Source organism: Natrix helvetica (assembly GCF_964273705.1).
Source record: "Natrix helvetica genome assembly, chromosome: W".
NCBI lineage: Eukaryota > Metazoa > Chordata > Lepidosauria > Squamata > Natricidae > Natrix > Natrix helvetica.
Window position 1 is genome coordinate 48179122 of NC_138555.1, and position 21377 is coordinate 48200498.

A 21377-nucleotide genomic window follows, 5' to 3' on the forward strand; every position below is an offset into this window, starting at 1 on the left:
TTCCTCCATTCACTCAGATCTTTTAAAACTCACAGCCTGTGCACAAACACACACTTCCAGCCCCTCTGCCTCATCTTTCTTCCTGCATTCACTCAGACGTTTTAAAACTCACAGCTTGTACACACACACTTCCAGCCACTCTGCCTCTTCCCTCTTCCTGGATTCACTCAGACATTTTTAAAACTCCCAGGGTATGCACATGCACACACTTCCAGCCCTTTTGCCTCTTCCCTCCTCCTAGATTCACTCAGACGTTTTAAAACTCACAGCCTGTGCACACACGCACACTTCCAGCCCCTCTACTTCTTCCCTGTTCCTGGATTCACTCAGACGTTTTAAAACTCACAGCCTGTGCACACGCAGACATTTCCAGCCCCTCTGCCTCTTCCCTGTTCCTGGATTCACTCAGAGGTTTTTAAAACTCACAGCCTGTGCAAAGCACAAACACATCCAGCCCCTCTGCCACTTCTCTCTTCCTGGATTCACTCAGACGTTTTTAAAACTCACAGCCTATGCACACACTTTCAGCCCCTCTGCTTCTTCCCTGTTCCTGAATTCACTCAGACGTTTTTAAAACTCACAGGCCGTGCAAAGCACACAGTTCCAGCCCCTCTGCCTCTTCCATGTTCCTGCATTCACTCAGATGTTTTAAAACTCACAGCCTGTGCACAAACACACACTTCCAGCCCCTCTGCCTCATCTTTCTTCCTGCATTCACTCAGACGTTTTAAAACTCACAGCTTGTACACACACACACTTCCAGCCCCTCTGCCTCTTCCCACTTCCTGGATTCTCTCAGGCATTTTTAAAACTCCCAGGCTATGCACATGCGCACACTTCCAGCCCTTCTGCCTCTTCCCTCCTCCTGGATTCACTCAGACGTTTTAAAACTCAAAGCCTGTGCACACACACAAACTTCCAGCCCCTCTGCTTCTTCCCTGTTCCTGGATTCACTCAGAGGTTTTTAAAACTCACAGGCTATGCACATGCGCACACTTCCAGCCCTTCTGCCTCTTCCCTCCTCCTGGATTCACTCAGACGTTTTAAAACTCAAAGCCTGTGCACACACACACACTTCCAGCCCCTCTGCTTCTTCCCTGTTCCTGGATTCACTCAGAGGTTTTTAAAACTCACAGGCTATGAACAGCACAAACTTCCAGGCCCTCTGCCCTTTCACTCTTCCTAGATTCATTCAGAGGTTTTTAAAACTCACAGCCTGTGCAAAGCATACACACTTGCAGCCCCTCTGCCTCTTTCCTGTTCCTCCATTCACTCAGATCTTTTAAAACTCACAGCCTGTGCACAAACACACACTTCCAGCCCCTCTGCCTCATCTCTCTTCCTGCATTCACTCAGACGTTTTAAAACTCACAGCTTGTACACACACACACTTCCAGCCCCTCTGCCTCTTCCCTCCTCCTGGATTCACTCAGACGTTTTAAAACTCACAGCCTGTGCACACACAAACACTTCCAGCCCCTCTGCTTCTTCCCTGTTCCTGCATTCACTCAGATGTTTTTAAAACTCACAGGCCGTGTAAAGCACACAGTTCCAGCCCCTCTGCCTCTTCCCTCCTCCTGGATTCACTCAGACGTTTAAAAACTCACAGCCTGTGCACACACAAACACTTCCAGCCCCTCTACTTCTTCCCTGTTCCTGCATTCACTCAGATGTTTTTAAAACTCACAGGCCGTGTAAAGCACACAGTTCCAGCCCCTCTGCCTCTTCCCTCTTCCTGGATTCACTCAGACATTTTTAAAACTCACAGCCTGTGGAAAGCACACAGTTCCAGCCCCTCTGCCTCTTCCCTCCTCCTGGATTCACTCAGACGTTTTAAAACTCACAGCCTGTGCACACACAAACACTTCCAGCCCCTCTGCTTCTTCCCTGTTCCTGCATTCACTCAGATGTTTTTAAAACTCACAGGCCGTGGAAAGCACACAGTTCCAGCCCCTCTGCCTCTTCCCTCCTCCTGGATTCACTCAGACGTTTTAAAACTCACAGCCTGTGCACACACAAACACTTCCAGCCCCTCTACTTCTTCCCTGTTCCTGGATTCACTCAGACATTTTAAAACTCACAGCCTGTGCAAAGCATACACACTTCCAGCCCCTCTGCCTCTTCCCTCTTCCTGAATTCACTCAGACATTTTAAAACTCACAGCCTGTGCACACATACACACTTCCAGCCCCTCTGCTTCTTCCCTGTTCCTCCATTCACTCAGATCTTTTAAAACTCACAGCCTGTGCACAAACACACACTTCCAGCCCCTCTGCCTCATCTTTCTTCCTGCATTCACTCAGACGTTTTAAAACTCAAAGCCTGTGCACACACACACACTTCCAGCCCCTCTGCTTCTTCCCTGTTCCTGGATTCACTCAGAGGTTTTTAAAACTCACAGGCTATGCACAGCACAAACTTCCAGGCCCTCTGCCCTTTCACTCTTCCTAGATTCATTCAGAGGTTTTTAAAACTCACAGCCTGTGCAAAGCATACACACTTGCAGCCCCTTTGCCTCTTTCCTGTTCCTCCATTCACTCAGATCTTTTAAAACTCGCAGCCTGTGCACAAACACACACTTCCAGCCCCTCTGCCTCATCTCTATTCCTGCATTCACTCAGACGTTTTAAAACTCACAGCTTGTACACACACACACTTCCAGCCCCTCTGCCTCTTCCCTCTTCCTGGATTCACTCAGACATTTTTAAAACTCCCAGGCTATGCACATGCGCACACTTCCAGCCCTTCTGCCTTTTCCCTCCTCCTGGATTCACTCAGACGTTTTAAAACTCACAGCCTGTGCACACACAAACACTTCCAGCCACTCTGCTTCTTCCCTGTTCCTGCATTCACTCAGATGTTTTTAAAACTCACAGGCCGTGGAAAGCACACAGTTCCAGCCCCTCTGCCTCTTCCCTCCTCCTGGATTCACTCAGACGTTTTAAAACTCACAGCCTGTGCACACACAAACACTTCCAGCCCCTCTGCTTCTTCCCTGTTCCTGCATTCACTCAGATGTTTTTAAAACTCACAGGCCGTGGAAAGCACACAGTTCCAGCCCCTCTGCCTCTTCCCTCCTCCTGGATTCACTCAGACGTTTTAAAACTCACAGCCTGTGCACACACAAACACTTCCAGCCCCTCTACTTCTTCCCTGTTCCTGCATTCACTCAGATGTTTTTAAAACTCACAGGCCGTGTAAAGCACACAGTTCCAGCCCCTCTGCCTCTTCCCTCTTCCTGGATTCACTCAGACATTTTTAAAACTCACAGCCTGTGCAAAGCACACACACTTCCTGCCCCTTTGCCTCTTCCCTGTTCCTGCATTCACTCAGACATTTTAAAACTCACAGCCTTTGCACACACGCACACTTCCAGCCCCTCTACTTCTTCCCTGTTCCTGGATTCCCTCAGACATTTTTAAAACTCACAGGCCGTACAAAGAATTACAGTTCCTGCCCCACTGCCTCTTCCCTCTTCCTGCATTCAGTCAGACGTTTCAAAACTCACAGCTTGTACACACACACACTTCCAGTCCCTTTGCCTCTTCCCTGTTCCTGGATTCACTCAGACATTTTAAAACTCACAGCCTGTGCAAAGCATACACACTTCCAGCCCCTCTGCCTCTTCCCTCTTCCTGAATTCACTCAGACATTTTAAAACTCACAGCCTGTGCACACATACACACTTCCAGCCCCTCTGCTTCTTCCCTGTTCCTCCATTCACTCAGATCTTTTAAAACTCACAGCCTGTGCACAAACACACACTTCCAGCCCCTCTGCCTCATCTTTCTTCCTGCATTCACTCAGACGTTTTAAAACTCAAAGCCTGTGCACACACACACACTTCCAGCCCCTCTGCTTCTTCCCTGTTCCTGGATTCACTCAGAGGTTTTTAAAACTCACAGGCTATGCACAGCACAAACTTCCAGGCCCTCTGCCCTTTCACTCTTCCTAGATTCATTCAGAGGTTTTTAAAACTCACAGCCTGTGCAAAGCATACACACTTGCAGCCCCTTTGCCTCTTTCCTGTTCCTCCATTCACTCAGATCTTTTAAAACTCGCAGCCTGTGCACAAACACACACTTCCAGCCCCTCTGCCTCATCTCTCTTCCTGCATTCACTCAGACGTTTTAAAACTCACAGCTTGTACACACACACACTTCCAGCCCCTCTGCCTCTTCCCTCTTCCTGGATTCACTCAGACATTTTTAAAACTCCCAGGCTATGCACATGCGCACACTTCCAGCCCTTCTGCCTTTTCCCTCCTCCTGGATTCACTCAGACGTTTTAAAACTCACAGCCTGTGCACACACAAACACTTCCAGCCACTCTGCTTCTTCCCTGTTCCTGCATTCACTCAGATGTTTTTAAAACTCACAGGCCGTGGAAAGCACACAGTTCCAGCCCCTCTGCCTCTTCCCTCCTCCTGGATTCACTCAGACGTTTTAAAACTCACAGCCTGTGCACACACAAACACTTCCAGCCCCTCTGCTTCTTCCCTGTTCCTGCATTCACTCAGATGTTTTTAAAACTCACAGGCCGTGGAAAGCACACAGTTCCAGCCCCTCTGCCTCTTCCCTCTTCCTGGATTCACTCAGACGTTTTAAAACTCAAAGCCTGTGCACACACACAAACTTCCAGCCCCTCTGCTTCTTCCCTGTTCCTGGATTCACTCAGAGGTTTTTAAAACTCACAGGCTATGCACATGCGCACACTTCCAGCCCTTCTGCCTCTTCCCTCCTCCTGGATTCACTCAGACGTTTTAAAACTCAAAGCCTGTGCACACACACACACTTCCAGCCCCTCTGCTTCTTCCCTGTTCCTGGATTCACTCAGAGGTTTTTAAAACTCACAGGCTATGAACAGCACAAACTTCCAGGCCCTCTGCCCTTTCACTCTTCCTAGATTCATTCAGAGGTTTTTAAAACTCACAGCCTGTGCAAAGCATACACACTTGCAGCCCCTCTGCCTCTTTCCTGTTCCTCCATTCACTCAGATCTTTTAAAACTCACAGCCTGTGCACAAACACACACTTCCAGCCCCTCTGCCTCATCTCTCTTCCTGCATTCACTCAGACGTTTTAAAACTCACAGCTTGTACACACACACACTTCCAGCCCCTCTGCCTCTTCCCTCCTCCTGGATTCACTCAGACGTTTTAAAACTCACAGCCTGTGCACACACAAACACTTCCAGCCCCTCTGCTTCTTCCCTGTTCCTGCATTCACTCAGATGTTTTTAAAACTCACAGGCCGTGTAAAGCACACAGTTCCAGCCCCTCTGCCTCTTCCCTCCTCCTGGATTCACTCAGACGTTTTAAAACTCACAGCCTGTGCACACACAAACACTTCCAGCCCCTCTACTTCTTCCCTGTTCCTGCATTCACTCAGATGTTTTTAAAACTCACAGGCCGTGTAAAGCACACAGTTCCAGCCCCTCTGCCTCTTCCCTCTTCCTGGATTCACTCAGACATTTTTAAAACTCACAGCCTGTGCAAAGCACACACACTTCCTGCCCCTTTGCCTCTTCCCTGTTCCTGCATTCACTCAGACATTTTAAAACTCACAGCCTTTGCACACACGCACACTTCCAGCCCCTCTACTTCTTCCCTGTTCCTGGATTCCCTCAGACATTTTTAAAACTCACAGGCCGTACAAAGAATTACAGTTCCTGCCCCACTGCCTCTTCCCTCTTCCTGCATTCAGTCAGACGTTTCAAAACTCACAGCTTGTACACACACACACTTCCAGTCCCTTTGCCTCTTCCCTGTTCCTGGATTCACTCAGACATTTTAAAACTCACAGCCTGTGCAAAGCATACACACTTCCAGCCCCTCTGCCTCTTCCCTCTTCCTGAATTCACTCAGACATTTTAAAACTCACAGCCTGTGCACACATACACACTTCCAGCCCCTCTGCTTCTTCCCTGTTCCTCCATTCACTCAGATCTTTTAAAACTCACAGCCTGTGCACAAACACACACTTCCAGCCCCTCTGCCTCATCTTTCTTCCTGCATTCACTCAGACGTTTTAAAACTCAAAGCCTGTGCACACACACACACTTCCAGCCCCTCTGCTTCTTCCCTGTTCCTGGATTCACTCAGAGGTTTTTAAAACTCACAGGCTATGCACAGCACAAACTTCCAGGCCCTCTGCCCTTTCACTCTTCCTAGATTCATTCAGAGGTTTTTAAAACTCACAGCCTGTGCAAAGCATACACACTTGCAGCCCCTTTGCCTCTTTCCTGTTCCTCCATTCACTCAGATCTTTTAAAACTCGCAGCCTGTGCACAAACACACACTTCCAGCCCCTCTGCCTCATCTCTCTTCCTGCATTCACTCAGACGTTTTAAAACTCACAGCTTGTACACACACACACTTCCAGCCCCTCTGCCTCTTCCCTCTTCCTGGATTCACTCAGACATTTTTAAAACTCCCAGGCTATGCACATGCGCACACTTCCAGCCCTTCTGCCTTTTCCCTCCTCCTGGATTCACTCAGACGTTTTAAAACTCACAGCCTGTGCACACACAAACACTTCCAGCCACTCTGCTTCTTCCCTGTTCCTGCATTCACTCAGATGTTTTTAAAACTCACAGGCCGTGGAAAGCACACAGTTCCAGCCCCTCTGCCTCTTCCCTCCTCCTGGATTCACTCAGACGTTTTAAAACTCACAGCCTGTGCACACACAAACACTTCCAGCCCCTCTGCTTCTTCCCTGTTCCTGCATTCACTCAGATGTTTTTAAAACTCACAGGCCGTGGAAAGCACACAGTTCCAGCCCCTCTGCCTCTTCCCTCTTCCTGGATTCACTCAGACATTTTTAAAACTCACAGCCTGTGCAAAGCACACACACTTCCAGCCCCTCTGCCTCTTCCCTCTTCCTGAATTCACTCAGACATTTTAAAACTAACAGCCTGTGCACACACGCACACTTCCAGCCCCTCTGCTTCTTCCCTGTTCCTCCATTCACTCAGATCTTTTAAAACTCACAGCCTGTGCACAAACACACACTTCCAGCCCCTCTGCCTCATCTTTCTTCCTGCATTCACTCAGACGTTTTAAAACTCACAGCTTGTACACACACACACTTCCAGCCCCTCTGCCTCTTCCCACTTCCTGGATTCTCTCAGACATTTTTAAAACTCCCAGGCTATGCACATGCGCACACTTCCACCCCTTCTGCCTCTTCCCTCCTCCTGGATTCACTCAGACGTTTTAAAACTCAAAGCCTGTGCACACACACACACTTCCAGCCCCTCTGCTTCTTCCCTGTTCCTGGATTCACACAGAGGTTTTTAAAACTCACAGGCTATGCACAGCACAAACTTCCAGGCCCTCTGCCCTTTCACTCTTCCTAGATTCATTCAGAGGTTTTTAAAATTCACAGCCTGTGCAAAGCATACACACTTGCAGCCCCTCTGCCTCTTTCCTGTTCCTCCATTCACTCAGATCTTTTAAAACTCACAGCCTGTGCACAAACACACACTTCCAGCCCCTCTGCCTCATCTCTCTTCCTGCATTCACTCAGACGTTTTAAAACTCACAGCTTGTACACACACACAACTTCCAGCCCCTCTGCCTCTTCCCACTTCCTGGATTCTCTCAGACATTTTTAAAACTCCCAGGCTATGCACATGCGCAAACTTCCAGCCCTTCTGCTCTTCCCTCCTCCTGGATTCACTCAGACGTTTTAAAACTCAAAGCCTGTGCACACACACACACTTCCAGCCCCTCTGCTTCTTCCCTGTTCCTGGATTCACTCAGAGGTTTTTAAAACTCACAGGCTATGCACAGCACAAACTTCCAGGCCCTCTGCCCTTTCACTCTTCCTAGATTCATTCAGAGGTTTTTAAAACTCACAGCCTGTGCAAAGCATACACACTTGCAGCCCCTCTGCCTCTTTCCTGTTCCTCCATTCACTCAGATCTTTTAAAACTCACAGCCTGTGCACAAACAGACACTTCCAGCCACTCTGCCTCATCTCTCTTCCTGCATTCACTCAGACGTTTTAAAACTCACAGCTTGTACACACACACACACTTCCAGCCCCTCTGCCTCTTCCCTCTTCCTGGATTCACTCAGACATTTTTAAAACTCCCAGGCTATGCACATGCGCACACTTCCAGCCCTTCTGCCTCTTCCCTCCTCCTGGATTCACTCAGACGTTTTAAAACTCACAGGCCGTGGAAAGCACACAGTTCCATCCCCTCTGCCTCTTCCCTCTTCCTGGATTCACTCAGACATTTTTAAAACTCACAGCCTTTGCACACACGCACACTTCGAGCCCCTCTACTTCTTCCCTGTTCCTGGATTCCCTCAGACATTTTAAAAAATCACAGCCTGGTCAAAGCATACACACTTCCAGCCCCTCTGCCTCTTCCCTCTTCCTGAATTCACTCAGACATTTTAAAACTCACAGGCCGTACAAAGCATACAGTTCCTGCCCCACTGCCTCTTCCCTCTTCCTGCATTCAGTCAGACGTTTCAAAACTCACAGCTTGTACACACACACACTTCCAGTCCCTTTGCCTCTTCCCTGTTCCTGCATTCACTCAGACATTTTAAAAAATCACAGCCTGTGGAAAGCACACACACTTCCAGCCCCTCGGCCTCTTCACTCTTCTCGGATTCAATTAGAGTTTATAAAACTCACAGCCTGTGCAAAGCACCCACACTTCCAGCCCCTCTGCCCCTTCACTCTTCCTGGATTCATTCAGAGGTTTTTAAAACTCACAGCCTGTGCACACACACACACTTCCAGCCCCTCTGCTTCTTCCCTGTTCCTCCATTCACTCAGATCTTTTAAAACTCACAGCCTGTGCACAAACACACACTTCCATCCCCTCTGCCTCTTCCCACTTCCTGGATTCACTCAGACATTTTTAAAACTCCCAGGCTATGCACATGCGCACACTTCCAGCCCTTCTACCTCTTCCCTCCTCCTGGATTCAGTTAGAGTTTATAAAACTCACAGCCTGTGCAAAGCACCCACACTTCCAGCCCCTCTGCCCCTTCACTCTTCGGGGATTCATTCAGAGGTTTTTAAACTCACAGCCTATGCACACACTTTCAGCCCCTCTGCTTCTTCCCTGTTCCTGCATTCACTCAGATGTTTTAAAACTCACAGCCTGTGCACACACGCACACTTCCAGCCCCTCTGCCTCGTCCCTCTTCCTGTATTCACTCAGACGTTTGAAAACTCACAGCCTGTGCACACAGGCACACTTCCAGTCCCTTTGCCTCTTCCCTGTTCCTGGATTCACTCAGACATTTTAAAACTCACAACCTGTGCAAAGCACACACACTTCCAGCCCCTCGGCCTCTTCCCTCTTCCTGGATTCAATTAGAGTTTATAAAACTCACTGCCTGTGCAAAGCACCCACACTTCCAGCCCCTCTGCCACTTCTCTCTTCCTGGATTCACTCAGACGTTTTTAAAACTCACAGCCTATGCACACACTTTCAGCCCCTCTGCTTCTTCCCTGTTCCTGCATTCACTCAGATTTTTTAAAACTCACAGCCTGTGCACACACGCACACTTCCAGCCCCTCTGCCTCGTCCCACTTCCTGTATTCACTCAGACGTTTTAAAACTCACAGCCTGTGCACACACGCACACTTCCAGTCCCTTTGCCTCTTCCCTGTTCCTGAATTCACTCAGACATTTTAAAACTCACAGCCTGTGCAAAGCACACACACTTCCAGCCCTTCTGCCTCTTCCCTCCTCCTGGATTCACTCAGATGTTTTAAAACTCACAGCCTGTGCACACACACACACTTCCAGGCCCTCTGCTTCTTCCCTGTTCCTCCATTCACTCAGACGTTTTAAAACTCACAGCTTGTACAAACACACACTTACAGCCCCTCTGCCTCTTCCCACTTCCTGGATTCACTCAGACGTTTTAAAACTCACAGGCTATGCACATGCGCACACAGAGAATTAATTGATACAGAACATTTCTGTCCCCAGCAATCTAAAACTCATAGGGTTATCAGTGCAAGTAACATAGATGTTAGTGCGGGTAAGATTATCACTACTGCTGTCAAGCAAAACCAAGCATTTAATAGTGAGTGCCATTCCATGTGCACTAATCAGACAGGTGGCAAGAAAGTAGGGGCAGTCAGGCACAACACAGGTTATGTAGACAGTAAACACAGGGTCAATCAAAATGGACTCAAATGTCTATACACCAATGCACAGAGTATGAGGAATAAACAGGGCGAATTAGAAGTTCAAGTAAATGAGGGTAGGTATGATATTGTTGCCATTACGGAAACTTGGTGGGATGAAACCCACAAATGGAACATACAGCTAGAAGGATTTAAATTATTTAAAAGAAATAGATCAAATAAAAGAGGAGGTGGAGTTGCACTATATATAAGAAATAACTACATCTCTACAGAAATAGAGCACAACAATGATGAAAATTATCTTGAATGCATTTGGGTCAATATTAAAGGGTGGGGGATGACATTGCCATAGGTCTATACTATAGGCCACCCAACCAAACAGGGGAAGTAGATGAACCTTTTCCTAGTCAGCTAACTAAGGTATGTAGGAAGCACATCACAATAGTAATGGGGGACTTTAACTACCCTGACATCAACTGGGATGCAAACTGCACCAAGTGGAAGATCCTAACAAACCTAGCAGACAACTTTGTTTCCCCAAAAGTAGAGAAGGGAACAAGGGGATCAGCCATAATGGACTTAATTCTCACTAATAGAGAGGAAATGATAGAGGGTGTTGAAGCTACAGGAACCTTGGGGGCAAGTGATCATGCAATATTGGAATTCAACATTATGCAAACACAAGTAGTAGAACAAAGTCAAACTCTTGAAGTCTTGGACTTTAAGAGAGCTAATTTCAATAAACTTAGAGAGAGCTTGGGAAGGATTCTATGGATGAGAATCCTCAAGGGGAAAACAACTCAAGAAGCTTGGGAAATTTTGAAAAGTGGGATTATAAAAGTCCAGTCTAGCACAATACAGGTCTCAAAAGAAACCACCATGGCTGCATAAAGAACTCTCTGACAAATTGAAAGACAAAAAGGATAAGTATAAAAAGTGGAAATAGGGGCACATAACTAAAGTAGAATATCAGCAAATAGCCAGAGCCTGTAAAGATGAAGTGAGGAAAGCTAAGGCTCACAATGAAGAAAGGCTTGTGTAAGCCTCTACTTTCCTTGCTTGGTATCAGCTGCCATAGAAACGGGGAGGGTGGGGGCTTGAGATATTAGGGAGGGGGAATTACTGGTGCTGGAGGAGTTATGAAGAAGGGAGTTTTGTTCTCACCATCTTCTGCGCATGCTGGTGGCCTGTGTTTGGAGTTGGTCAAGGACAATCGTCTCGCATACCAACTTGATGAGGCTTTTTGAAGATGCACCCCACATGACACCTTAGGGAGTTGCAGATTGGACATTGGGTTGGGGAATTGTGGGGAGGGTGCTGGGTAAATGTTTGATATATGCATGTTTGCACCTTTTTGGCTCAGATCTTGCTTTCCTTTTCACTGCTTTCAATTCATATCTAGTAAAAGTAATTTATCTCTAATCAAATGGAGTTGAGGTTTTTCTTTTTTGGATATTGAAGGAGGCATATGTCAGCCTGTGCTTCACTCACTTGCTTTCAGCTGCCATGGAAACGGGAGGGGGGCATGGTATTTGGGATGGGAATAAATGGTACAGGAGTGATAGTCAAAAAGGGAGTTTTGTTCTCACCATCTTCTGTGCATGCTCTCTACATGGGGCTTCCCTTGAGATGCACTCGGAGACTGCAGTTGGTCCAGAATGCGGCCACGTGGGTGATTATGGGGAGTACTAGGTACTCCCATGTAACACCTCTCCTGCGCGAGCTGCACTGGCTTCCTGTGGTCTATCGGGTGCGTTTCAAGGTTTTGATAACGATCTTTAAAGCGCTCCATGGCACAGGACCTAGTTACCTGCGGGATCGCGTCCTGCCCCATACATCCCTACGACCAATTCGCTCGCACAGAGAGGGACTTCTCCAAGTGCCGTCCACCAAACAGTGTCGGGGGGCGGCACCTAGGAGCAGAGCCTTCTCTGTGGCGGGCCCAGCCCTGTGGAACGACCTCCCCCCTGATATCAGGATTACCTCTGATCTCCGCTCCTTCCGTGTAAAGCTCAAGACCCACCTCTTCCAATTAGCTGGCCTGGCTCAACCATAGTTTTATCCTATTGCTCCTGACGGGTTTTTTAAATTTTGTAATTTTAACTGAGGGTGTTTTAAATAGTTATTTAATTGTATTTTTATATATATTTTATGAGTGTTACCTCCTCCTGGTACATGTATGTGTATGTGTTTATTTGTATTTGTATATGTATTGTATATATATGTATATTGTATGTGTTTTATTGTACGCCGCCCCGAGTCCTTTCGGAGAGGGTGCGGCTAACAAATTAAATTTCATTTCATTTCATGCTGATGGCCAATGTTTGGACCTGGTCAAGGCCAACTATACTGCATACCAACCTGATGACGCTTCTTGGAAATGCAACCCCCATGACACCTAAGGGAGTTGCAGATTGGGCAATGGGGTGGAGGTTGTTGGAGGGAGGGGACTGGGCAAATGTTTGATATGTATGATTTTGTGCTTTTCTGACTCAGACCTTGCTTTACTTCGCTGCTATCTATTCATAACTAGTAAAAGTACTTTTAATTCCACAAACAATTGAGTTGAGAGGTTTCTTTCTTGGTTACTGAGGGAGGCACACCTGACATTAAGCAAGGTCTCTCCTTGTGCTCATCATGGAGCTAATACCTTCTGAGGGGAGTACAATAAAAAAAAAACCACCAAAGAAATGTCCAACCCAGGCAGTGACCAGGAGGACAACACGGGGGCTGCCGGATCCTCATGTCCCTTGGAGACGGAGCGCATGGCGGAACTGGATTTGGAGGAGATATCCGTTCACCCTAGGTGGTTGTTGGGAGTGGGGCAGAGATATGAGCCTGAGGAAATTCCTGCCGGAGTTACCACCAGCCGACGTCGGCGACCTGCTGCTGCCTGGCAGGAAGCCGAGGAAGAGGATCTCATGATGTCCCATGCTATGAAACTCTTCCAAGAGGCCTGGGAGAAATGTCGTTTCCATGAGAGCTGGGCTCAGAGGGAAGCTGATTTTCCTGATCAAGAAGAGAGACATGCGGAAGACCTGTCTCACCCTGGGGTGGGGGTATGGGGGCACACAGCGGAGCTGATCAGGATGGGAGAGCCCCAGCAGCAGCAGCAGTGGCCTCATGAGCCCCTCCAAGGGGGGCGGGCGCAGATGCCAAATGGCAAAAGTTCCTCCTCTTGGTGTGAAATTCGGAGGTGACCCCAAAGAACTAGGATTTTTCCTGGTCCAGGTCTGGAATTTCATGCAACAGTTTGGAGAAGATTTCCCCAATGAGGAAGCCAAGGTGAGAGCTGTGACTATGGCATTGGAGAATAAGGCGGCAGCTTGGATGGTCACCTTGCATAATGATGACTCCCCCCTGCTGAGGAATTACAATGCGTTTATGGCCGCCCTGAGGAAACACTTTGATGACCCACTAGCCGAGCATAAGGCAAGAACCAAAATGAAAACTCTTATTCAGGGAAGAAGTCCAGTGGCTGAATACATTCAAGAGTTTCGTGAGCTGTCGGTGCATATGTGTGGATGGTCCGAGGAGGCTTTAATGGACAGTTTTATGGATGGCTTGAACCAAGATATATACCAGAACTGGGTTCACAGAGGGGCCCCATACAACCTGCAACACTGGTACGAGTTGGCTTCAGATGCGGAGATTGACCTAGCCAGGAATAAATACCGGGGAGACAGTGAGAAAGGTAAAAATCCTGACACCTTGTGACAAAAAGTCAAAGAAACATTGCATTGGTCCATTGCTGGGAGAAAGTGGCAAGAAGGTGACAAACAACAGGGAGAAAGCAGAACTATTTAACTCATTTTTTGCATCTGTCTTTACACAAAGGGAAAAAACAGTCCAACCTATCAAAAACAGCACCACAAAAAACAGATTAGGAACACAAGTTAAAATAGGGAAGAAAATGGTAAGTGAGCACCTGTCTACCATAGAAGAGTTCAAATCACCAGGACCAGATGGATTACACCCCAGGGTTCTGAAGGAACTGGCAGACAAGATCTCAGAACCACTGAACTATATCTTTCAGAGATCCTGCAGCACCGGGGAACTGCCAGAGGACTGGAAAAGAGCTGATGCGGTTCCTATCTTCAAAAAAGGGGAAAAAAACAGATCCAGGAAACTACAGACCTATCAGCCTGACCTCAATACCAGGAAAGATTCTGGAAAAGATAATCAAGCAACGAATTAGTGAACACCTAGAAGCAAACAAAGTAATAGCCAAAAGCCAACATGGGTTTGTCAAAAACAGATCATGCCAGACTAATCTTATTGCATTATTTGATAATGTGACAAAATTAGTGGACCAGAAGAATGCCGTGGATATAGTTTACTTGGACTTCAGTAAGGCATTTGATAAGGTAGACCATAACCTACTACTAGATAAAGTAGAAGAATGTGGGTTAGACAGCATCACCACCAGATGGATTCGTAACTGGATGACCAACCACACTCAACGTGTAGTCCTCAATGGAACTGCATCTTCATGGAGGGAAGTATGCTGTGGAATATCCCAAGGCTCTGTTTTGGGCCCAGTACTCTTCAACATCTTCATCAATACTTCCGGTGGCGCCGCTGGCCTTGGAGGACACTCCCTCGGGAACGCCAGCCCCGTGTTTGAGTAACAAGCTGCTAGGATAGCATAAATCAGCTGTCCAGCGGTTTGAAACCCCCCCCCTTGGGAAAAGAGGGGGAGGTGAGCTGTCTGGCATTGGGTAGAGTTCCCCAGCAGCCCCAGAAGCAATTCTGTGGCGTGAAGGGTGTGAACTCCCCAGGAAGCCCGACAATCTCCTCATCTCGGGACGCTTCTGCCTTTGCAGAAACAAAAGGCAGCGTCCACTCCTGCTGTTCCAACGTTTATTCTACATCTGAACAAGACGCAGGCAGAGCAAATCAGGAGGTCAACATAACGCAAGTACAAGCCTTAACTCCATAGATTATATCTCCTTCTGTAAACTTAAAGGGAACTTAAAAAAAAAAAGGTGCCGGAACAATAAAGGGTGTGGTGAAAATGAAAATGAAGCAGAAAGCTGATTAGCACTTGTTAAGTGCTTGTTAGTGTTGTTGGAAGGCTTGAGAGAATAGGTGGATTTTCTGAACTGAACAAATTGGTTGCTAAAATTGGTTGATTTGAATACTTTGAAATGGCTTCAAAGCAAACAAAATTCAATATTTCAAAAAGTGCTGGCAGTTCGCCAGTGCAATCGCAAAAGCTGCAATCTTTACTACCTCCGGTGGAAACACAAACACAAACTTTGACACTGGAGGCTCTACAAAATAATTTACAAAACGCATTAAAAGAACAGGCAGTTGTCTTGGAGGGGAAAATCGCAAGTGCCTTTAAAGATGTCTCTGATGAAATATCTGGAATTAAGGATTTAATCCAAATGTGTAACCAAGAGATAAGGGAGGATATAGTTGATGCATTTAAGGGATTATTTGGTTACGTAACATCTCTCGATGAGAAGGTGGAAGAAATTAATGAGTCTAATATAAAGTTGGACAATAAACTTATGGAGGCACAAAGTAAAATTGATAAGTTGAAGGCGGAACTTACAATGATACAATATAGAACAATGGAATTTGCCCTGAGGATAAGGGGTTTGAAAGAACATAACCAAGAAAATTTAAGAGAGATTTTTGCAGACGCTTTCGCTCAATTAACTGGGGAACCAAAGGCCGAATGTGCGTGGCAAATCGACAAAATTTACCACGTTAATTCATGGATCGCCAGACAAAGACAACTGCCAAGAGATATTGTAATCTATTTTGTCACCAGGTTCCAAAGAAAGAAAAGAGACAGAGGACCCCAGGCAGCAAGATAATCAGGCACAAACTGGGGTTGTGAGTCCCTTCGGGGAGAGGGGGCGGTCTATAAATTTAATAAAATAAAATAAATAAATAAAAATACTGCAGGAAACAGAAGAAATTATGGAACAAAGACAAACCTGTGCTGCTACTAAACGTAAAGAACAAGAATTAAAGTCTCAACAAGCCCAGATGATAGTCCAAGAAAATATAAATACGAGCACAGAAGCTGTGGGAGGAGCTAGACCGAAGGTGAAATCCCAGCAAGATTTCCAGGCAGCTCTTAGAAAGCTTCAGCGTGTTGAAGATGACAATTAAATTTCTAACTTGGAACGTTAATGGCTTAAACTCACCACAAAAAAGGAAAAAAAATGTTTCACTATTTGAAACAATTTAAAAATGATGGAATTTGCTTACAAGAAACACACATTAGAACACAGGATCAGAAATACTTGATGAACGCAAGACTGGGACCACACTTCGTAGCATCTGCTCCGGAGAAGAAAAATGGAATAGTTATATATTTAAGAAAAGACTTAAAGGCTGAATTAATTGAAGCAGATCCTCAAGGTAGATATATTGCAATTGAACTATTAATAGAAGGATAGAAAATACTCCTAACAGGAGTATATGCTCCCAATCAACAACAAGAAAATTTTTATAAGTTGCTTCACACTAAATTAACACAATGGGGTTATAGATCCTGCATTTTACTGGGCAACTGGAATGGAGTACTGGATCCCGTTCAAGACAAGAAGAGGCTTTTGCAAAATACCCAAGCACGAACAAGATTACCTAAATCCTTTTTTGATATGATGGATGATTTTGAACTGAGAGATATCTGGAGAGAACGGAATGTTAAAGAACGGGATTTCACTTTTTTTTCTAATAGGCATCATACCTTTTCTAGAATTGATTTTATACTAATTACAAATGACTTTTTTTCAGGGTGAAGAAGACTAAGATATGCCCGAGAACTTTAACAGATCACAACCCGGTTTGGATGGAATTTGAGTATGGAGACCGACCTAGGAGGTCTTGGAGATTAAATGAAAATCTATTTAGATATGAGAAAAATGTTACGGAATGTAAAAAACTATTGAAAGAATATTTTGCTTTTAATATGCATAAGGGGACATCTATGGAAATGGTTTGGGACGCAAGTAAAGCATACATGAGATGTGTTCTAATAAATTTGAATAATATTTATAGGCACAGACAAAGGGAGAAACAAAGGGAATTAGAGGAAGAGATTTAAAAAAAAGAGCAGGAGTTAATGTCTAAACCAGATGATAAGAAGACAAAAGAGGTAATTACCTTATTGCGAGGGCAGTTTAATATGTTAATGTCGGACCAGATAGCCACTAATCTTCTATATGCTAAACATAACACTTTTTGCAATGCCAATAAACCAGGTAGATGGTTAGCATATATGTTAAGGAAAAAACAAAAATCTCGTATTATAGAGAAAGTAGAATACAAAGGAAAAGAAGTTTATCAACAGGATATGATTAAAAAGACTTTTTTAGAATTTTACACCAGGTTGTATGCTGGTGACAAAATACAAGGTTCAGACACAGACAGATATTTGCAGAAAGAGAAAATTTCTATACTCACAGATGAGCAAAGGGGAAGATTGAATCAACTTGTAACTACAGAGGAAATCTTTCTGGCAATTAAGCAGTTAAAAATCGGCAAGGCTCCTGGCACAGATGGCTTGACAGCACGAGGGAGGACACACTCTGGACCTTGTTTTTGTCTCTGGCCAGTGGCTGAGTGATCTGGGAGGAGGGGACTTAACCATCACTCCCCTGTCATGCTCAGATCACTCACTCCTTCGTCTTGACTTCCCTGGTGCTACCTCCCGCTGCGGGGAGGCGGAACCGGAAAGTTCCAGATGGTTCCGCCCCAGGCGCCTGATGGAACCTGATAGGTTCCAGACAGAGCTTGGGCCACCTCCTGTAACCTTGACCCGCCCCCGGGTAGAGGACCTGGTAGTTGCGTGGAATAATGCAACTACCGGGGCCTTGAACCGGGTGGCGCCTTTGCGGCCTCTCCTGCGGCAACGATTCACCCTAGCCCCTTGGTTTACCGAGGAGCTAAGGGTGATGAAGTGCCGCAAGAGACGTCTAGAGAGTCGTTGGAGATCCTCTCGCTCCGAATTTGATCGAACACAGGCACGAGCCCATTTAAGGACGTACCTTGTGGCATTGAGAGTGGCCAAACGCCAATATTGTGCCACTCTCATTGCATCCGTGGAGAACCGCCCTGCCGCCCTGTTTCGGGTGTCCCGCTCCCTCTTGTTTCAGAGGCCGCGGGAGGCCCCCCTACAGGGCAGGGCAGAGGAATTTGGTAAATATCTGCAGGATAAAATTGCTCAAATCCGGAAAGATTGGGTTCCTGTCAGTGATCCAATGGAGACGTCCATGGCGAGTCTTGAGGTATCGATCTGGGAGGAGTTTGACTTGGTTGCCATCGAGGATTTGGACAGATTGCGTGGACGACTGCGACCCACCACATGTTTATTGGACCCGTGCCCCTCCTGGCTTGTACTGGCATCCTGGGAGGTTACACGAGACTGGCTCCTGGGCCTAGTGAATGCTTCGCTGAGCGAGGGGTCTCTCCCGGCCGCCTTGAAAGAGGCGGTGGTGAGACCCTTGCTCAAGAAGCCTTCCCTGGACCCTTTGGAGCTGGCCAATTATCGTCCCGTCTCCAACCTTCCCTTTTTGGCGAAGGTTGTAGAGAGTGTGGTGGCCTACCAGTTTCCACGACATCTGGAGGAAAATGATTATCTAGACCCGCGCCAGTCCGGCTTCCGCCCCGGCCACAGCACGGAGACGGCCTTGGTCGCGTTGGTGGATGATCTCTGGAGGGCCAGAGACAGAGGTTGTTCCTCTATCCTGGTCCTATTAGACCTCTCGGCGGCTTTTGATACCATCGACCATGGTATCCTGCTGCGCCGGCTGGAGGGGTTGGGGGTCCGGGGCACCGTTTTGCGGTGGTTCGGCTCCTACCTTTCTGACCGGACGCAGCGAGTGTTGGCAGGAGAAGAGAGGTCGACCCTACGCCCCCTTACTTGTGGGGTGCCACAGGGGTCGGTCCTCTCGCCACTCCTCTTCAACACATATATGAAGCCGCTGGGTGAGATCATCCGTGGTTTCGGGGTGGGATACCATCTGTACGCTGATGATATTCAGCTGTACTTTTCCACCCCGAACCACCCCAACGAGGCCATCGAAGTGATGTCCCGGTGTGTGGAAGCCGTACAGATCTGGATGGATGACAACTGACTCAAGCTCAACCCCTCCAAGACGGAGTGGCTGTGGGTACCAGCTCCCCGGTTCAGCCAATTAATTCCATCATTGGCCATTGGGTGCATTCAACTTGCCCCCGTGGAGCGGGCGCGCAATTTGGGCGTCCTCCTGGATGCCCGGCTGTCCATGGATGACCATGTGACAGCCGTGGCAAGGGGGGCGTTCCACCAGGTTCGCCTGGTGCGCCAATTGCGCCCCCTACTGGACCGGGACGCCTTACGCACAGTCACTCATGCGCTGGTGACGTCCCGCTTGGACTACTGTAACGCTCTCTACATGGGGCTTCCCTTGAAATGCACCCGGAGGCTACAGTTGGTCCAGAACGCAGCCGCGCGGGTAATTATGGGGAGTACTAGGTACTCCTATGTGACACCGTTCCTGCGCGAGCTGCACTGGCTTCCTGTGGTCTATCGGGTGCGTTTCAAGGTTTTGATAATAATCTTTAAAGCACTCCATGGCTCAGGACCTAGTTACTTGCGGGATCGTATTCTGCCCCATACATCCCTGCGACCAATCCGCTCGCACAGAGAGGGCCTCCTCCAGGTGCCATCCACTAGACAGTGTCGGGGGGCGGCGCCTAGGAGTAGAGCCTTCTCTGTGGCGGGCCCAGCCCTGTGGAATGACCTCCCTCCGGATATTAGGAATACCTCTGACCTCCGCTCCTTTCGTATTAAGCTTAAGACCCACCTATTCCAAGCAGCTGGCCTGGCTCAACTTTGATCTAACCATATTGCTCCTGACGGGTTTTTACTGGGTATTTTAATTATATTTAATTATCTAGGGGTTTTTAAATACTGTATTTTAATTGTTTTATTTACCAGCCGACCTCCTCCTTGTGTATGTCTCGGTATATGTCTCTGTTATATGTTTGTTTTGTCCACATATTTATTTCATATGTTTCATTGTACGCCGCCCCGAGTCCTTCGGGAGAGGGTGCGGCTAAGAAATAAATATTTATTATTATTATTATTATTATAAAAAGTTACAACTAGAAATGATGGAACCTCTTAGGGAACTATTTAATAAAATCCAAATGGAAGGCAGGGTTCCACCATTCTGGAAAACAGCTTTTATTTCCTTGATTCCAAAAGAAGATCAGGATCCTACCCAGCCAAAAAACTACAGGCCTATTTCATTACTTAATACAGATTTTAAATGTTTTGCTAAAATATTGGTAAACAGGTTAATGCCAATTGCACAACAAACGTTTCATAATGATCAGTCTGGTTTTATACAGGGGAGACAAATGAAAAGTAATGTAAGACAAATTATCAATATAATGGAATATTTGGGAAAGAATAACCAAGTCCCGGCAGTGCTTTTATTTTTAGATGTGGAGAAAGCATTTGATCAAGTCAATTGGCAATTTTTAATAAAAATATTACAAAAGATGCAGTTCGGAGAGCATTTCATGCAATCTATTAAAGCAATATACCAGAAACAGACAGCACAAATTATAGTTAATGGAGGCTTAACAGAATCTTTTAAAATTGAAAAAGGAACAAGACAGAGGTGTCCCTTGTCTCCATTATTGTTTATTTTAACCTTGGAATTGTTGTTGAACAGAATACGTGGGTCTGACGAATTGCAAGGAATTAAGATTAGGCATTATGAATACAGAGTAAGAGCATTTGTGGATGACTTGGTTGTAACTTTAACCCAGCCGGGGGAATCAGTTACAGGTTTAATGAATATAATTAATCAATATGGTCAAGTATCTGGGTTTAAAGTAAATCTAGGGAAGACAAAGATGATAGCTAAAAATATGACTACGAACCAAAAAAAAAAAATTAGAAAGAGTAACAGGATGTGAGATAGTAAAAAGGTTAAATATTTAGGAATTTACATTACAACTTCAAATGGGAAATTATATAAGTACAATTATGAACCATTATTATTGCATAAAATACAGATAGAAATGAATAAATGGAAAAAAACTACAATTGTCTTTGTTGGGAAGGATAGCAGCAGTTAAAATGAATGTTTTGCCTAAGTTTCTATTCTTCTTTCAAATGATACCAATACTTTAAAAAGACGCAAATTTGGAAGAATGGCAGAAAGGTATTAACAACTTTGTTTGGGCAGGGAAGAAACCGAGAATAAAACTTAAAATAATGCAA